Source organism: Chamaea fasciata, unplaced genomic scaffold, assembly GCF_029207755.1.
Source record: "Chamaea fasciata isolate MVZ Bird 193981 ecotype frontalis unplaced genomic scaffold, bChaFas1.0.hap1 SCAF_2, whole genome shotgun sequence".
Taxonomy (NCBI): domain Eukaryota; kingdom Metazoa; phylum Chordata; class Aves; order Passeriformes; family Sylviidae; genus Chamaea; species Chamaea fasciata.
In genome coordinates this window covers 111,327,279-111,332,492 of record NW_027094087.1, presented here as the reverse complement: position 1 = coordinate 111,332,492, position 5,214 = coordinate 111,327,279, and positions in this window count along the sequence as shown.

The window sequence follows — 5,214 nt, the reverse complement described above, 5'->3', positions numbered from 1 at the left end:
CATTGTATTTTGGGTAAATCTGTGAATTCGGGAGGTTTGGAGAGGGTAACATCTGGGGGAGGGGGCACTTGAAAGCACAAAGGGAATTGTTCTTGCTGGCGTGCACCTGCTACCTGTCTTTTCCTTTTATTTGATAGTATAAAGAGCCCAAACTGATGAAGACTCAGACACCTTTGGAGTAGGCTTGGGACAGGACATGGCTGTTCATGCACCTTGAACTTCTTACCTTTGGAACTGGCTCAGAGATAGCACCTAAAAGGTTGCTCAGGAGAAATTAGTAGATCACACCCTGTCACTGCTTGGTGATGAAAATTGATGACCCAAGTGATCATGTGGCAAGATGTGCACTGCAAAGTGCCAGGATAGGTGAGAGGTGGACACTTGGAAAGCTGTTTTTGGCCTGCTTGTTACCAGCAGCATATCTGAAAGAATTCGTGTACAGAGAAACCCTGAACAGGGTGCTCTGACCCCACGTCAGGTAGTGGCAGGCTCTGCACGTGCTCACGGTCAATTAAAATTAATCACAGTGTTTTGACAGGCACATAATTTCCAGGAACACAAAAGTAATTATTCAAACAAAGAAAACTGATCTATCCATACCACTGTCACTAGTAAGGTTAAACCATGAATCCTCAGGTAAAACAGGAACAGAGTTCCTTCAGAGAAAAGTTGTGTAAAAGAGGCTGGCCCAGCGCCTGTGCAGCATCCTGAGGGAGCGACACAGGGTGGCTTCAATATGGACACATTATTAAAAGATGCTGCTCTTCCAACTGTGCTCACCTGTGCCTGGTCCATTGCAGGAGCCAAACAGGGCCAAGGAAAGCAGCAGAGATCTGAAATTCTGAAACTGAAACAGCTGCAGTCTGTGGCCAAGTCTGTGTCATTGGGGAAGCCATGAAGAGTCCGGGGCCAAGGCAGAGCCCTGAGGGACACTCCTCATCCCCAGCCTGCAGCTGGACATGGAGCCATTGCCCATAACTCCCAGTGGTTTGTGCCCTGAACAGCCCAGCCTCCAAAGCCTCTGCAGAGTAAGACTGGGGCTGTCGTGTGGGACCGTGTCCAAAGCCTCACAGGGCTCTGGGCACATCAGGGGCTGCGAGTGCCCAAGTCTGGGGCTGCTCCGTGCCACTTCCAGTGGGGTCGGCATCAAAGGGATGTCAGGTGTGGCCTTTGTGACACAGGCCCGCTGTGTCAGGGCCCGTGGTGACACAGGACATGGTGGTGCCCAGAGGCCTTTGTGACATGGCAGAGCCCTGCCCTGCCAGAGGGGTGTCTAAGGGGCGCAGAGCCCTGGGGTGCCCAGTCCCGGGAGAGCCGCTCTGTCAGGAGGAAGCCGCTCCCCTGGGAGCCTCAGCAGCAGAGCACGATGGAGATGCTCAAGGAGGAGGCAAACCCTAAAACCTCCCCTGCCACGGAGCAGCCAGGCCTGTGCATGAGGCCCCCGGTGACAGCCAGCCCTGCGGGGAGAGGGGACAGAGGGAGCTGGGATGGGGCTGGAGGCAGGGGCCTGGGGGCCAAGGTCGTGTTGGTGGCTGTGCCAAGGCAGTCGCCTCCTTCCCCCACAGCTGGGACACAGAGCCAGGGCCCTGCCCCACACAGCCCCTGCCGCTCCCCCAGTCCCGGCCCTGCGTGGCTGGAGCCCCTTGGGGAGCAGTGTCAGGGGGCAGTAGGGGGGACTGAGCTGCCAGGGCCACAGACTGTGGAGTGGGACTTGACCAGGGAGGAGAGAGAATGGAAACTCTGCTTGGGCCAGGAACGGCTGCTATGGGGAAAGGAGAGTGTCCAAAAGCTGTCCCAATGGGAAGATGAGAAATACCGAGATCTGTCCCAAGTGGAATTTGAGAGAGACCAAGAGCCGTCACATGGGGAAGTTGTGAGATGCCAGGAGCCTTCCCAAAAGCAAGATGTGAACGTCCAAGAGCTGTACAAACGGGATGACAAAAGAGACCATGACCTGTCAGAAGGTGAGACAGACCCAGAGCTGTACCACTGGGAATCTGAGACACACCAAATGCTATCCAAGTGGCTGGACACAGGAATCCAAGAGCTGGCCCAAGTGAAAAGCAGCGACAAAATGTTTCCCCAATGGGAACATTCCATTGACCAAGAGCTGTCCGAAGAAGAAGTCAGACAATATCCAGAGTTGTCCCAAGAGAGGGGTGACAATGACAAAAGGGAGTCACAGAAGAGCTGGGAATGCATCACCATCCACACCATTTGGGTCAACCCCAAGTACTCACAGCTCCTGCAGGACCCTGATGCTGCTCCCCAGGATTCGGCCGAGGCAGCAGCTTCTCCAGCCTTGGCTGAGCAGGTGGAGGCAGCAGGGGCACAGAGCCAGGGCCCTGCCCCACACAGCCCCTGCCGCTCCCCCAGTCCCGGCCCTGCGTGGCTGGAGCCCCTCGGGGAGCAGTGTCAGGGGGCAGTAGGGGGGACTGAGCTGCCAGCGCCACAGACTGTGGAGTGGGACTTGACCAGGGAGGAGAGAGAATGGAAACTCTGCTTGGGCCAGGAACGGCTGCTATGGGGAAATGAGAGTGTCCAAAAGCTGTCCCAATGGGAAGATGAGAAATACCGAGATCTGTCCCAAGTGGAATTTGAGAGAGACCAAGAGCTGTCACATGGGGAAGTTGTGAGATGCCAGGAGCCTTCCCAAAAGCAAGATGTGAACGTCCAAGAGCTGTACAAACAGGATGACAAAAGAGACCAAGACCTGTCAGGAGGTGAGACAGACCCAGAGCTGGGTTGTGGCTGTATTTCTGCCATTTGCAAGCCCTTATCTAAATATGGGCCCCATAACTAAAGCTAATGTGACTGTCATCCAGTTTAGTTTATGGCTTAAAAAGGTGAAGAACTCATGGATTTTTAATTTCCTCTGGAAGGCAGGCACATGGATTCAGGGCTATCGTACACTAACTGTGTGTTTTTGGAGTTACTTTAACAATGGTACCTACTGTGAGGAAATGACACCGGGGGAGTTTTTTTCCCAACCTTTTACCCACCTCTTTGAGTCTGCCCCACCAGTTTTTGAAGGGTTTAAATCCTCTCTGAATGCTAATATCATACAATGGCTGGTGCTGCTAATAGGCGTATTTAGCATTCAGAGATAAGGGAAGATTGACCTGGATAACCACCCTGATACCTACCCCACAGAATAGGGATGATACCCCAGAGCCTGACTCTGCCCCACAGCCTGCCTCAGAAAGGACCCACCCGGATTGGGTTGAGGTTCTGGTAAAAGAGATGCATGAGATGGGCTGGATGCTGAGGGAGAACATTTCCCCAGGTCATGAAAAACCCTCCCCCTGCCCCGAGAAGGCAGAGACTGATGGTGCAGCAGTGGAACCCACAGACGTTACAACTGTCCAGGTTCCAGCTGAACCACAAGGGCAGCCACAGCCAGCAGCAGTCGCCCCTCTGGAAACAAGGAAGTCTAAAGTGAAATTGTCAGATCCTGGTATTAAGGATAAGAAAGGAGGGTCCTCACAATCCACAGAAGAGCCACAGGTTGAGATCATCACTGAGTCCCTGACATATGAAAGTCTACGTAATCTGCAAAAAGATATTGTACGACGAGGACGTGAGGCTTACACAGCCTGGGACCTTATGGGTACAGGTGTGCAACTGGATAGTGCTGAAGCAAGGAATTTGGGACCCTTGACCCAGGACTCGGGTATAAATCAGGTATTTGTAAGAGAGCAAAGGCCCCTTCCCCTTTGGGAACGACTTCTAATGAGTGTGAGAGAGAGATTTGTCCACAGAGACAGAATGCAAGAGCACAACAATAGAATGCGATGGAAGACCCTTGAGGAAGGAATCCAACAGTTGAGAGAAGTGGCAGTATTGGAAGTACTTTTTGGGAGAATCAGACAGCATGATAATGACCCTGACAAGGTTAAATGCACAGGGCACATGTTGTGGAATCTGGCAACTCATGGACCATCCCAATACGCCACATTCATCGCAACAATTAATGCCGAGGATAACCGAGAGACAGTGGGTTCTGTTGCCAACAAGCTCAGAAATTATGAAAGTATGATCAGTGGCCCAATGCAGGCTCATGTCTCTGCGGTGGTGAAGGAACCCAAAGAGGAGATGAGAGAAATGAGAGAGGAGATGAGAAGGAACAGTTCCCATGTAGCACCGGTGCGAGTCACAGGCCCCAGAATCAGAGCCCAACATCCCCCAGCGAGAGAGAGAGGGTACACCCCTCGAGCTGACCTGTGGTTTTATCTGCGGGACCATGGGGAGGACATGGAAGTGTGGCATGGGAAACCCACTTCTATCCTGGCAGCATGGGTACGTGAGCTCAAGGAGAGAAACACTAACAGAGGGAGTTCCACTAGAATGAAGGTAGCCTCAGCCTCCCATGAGCAAGTTGCCAGGTATTACAGAGGTGGGAATGCTGTGTCGGATTCCCTCGAAGGAACCTCTACCATGTATGTCCAAGAAGGGAATAATAACCAGTGCTAGAGGGGCCCTGCCTCTAGCCAGGAAGAGGCATGGGAAAATTGGGTTTTTTGGACTGTGTGGATTCGATGGCCTGGCACATCAGAGCCACAAAAATATGAAGCTTTGGTAGATACTGGGTCGCAGTGTACTCTAATGCCATCGGGACATGTGGGGGCAGAACCGATTTCCATTGCCGGGGTGACGGGGGGATCACAGGAATTGACTCTGGTTGAAGCCGAGGTGAGCCTGACCGGGAAGGAGTGGCAGAAACTTCCGATTGTGACCGGCCCAGAGGCTCCATGTATTCTGGGCATAGACTTCCTCAGGAATGGATATTATAAAGACCCTAAAGGACTCAGATGGGCTTTTGGAATAGCTGCTGTGGAGACAGAGAACATTAAGCAGTTGAACACCTTGCCGGGACTATCAGAGAACCCATCTGCACTGGGACTCCTGAAGGTAGAAGAACAACAAGTACCTGTTGCCACCTCGACGGTGCACCGTCGGCAGTATCGGACAAATTGAGATGCCGGAATCCCCATCCACAAGATGATCCATGAGCTGGAGAGCCAAAGGGTGGTCAGCAAAACCCACTCACCCTTTAACAGCCCCATCTGGCCTGTGCGCAAGTCTGATGGAAAATGGAGACTGACTGTGGACTATCATGCATTGAATGAAGTGACTCCACCGCTGAGTGCTGCTGTGCCGGACATGCTGGAACTTCAGTACGAGCTGGAGTCCAAGGCAGCGAGGTGGTATGCC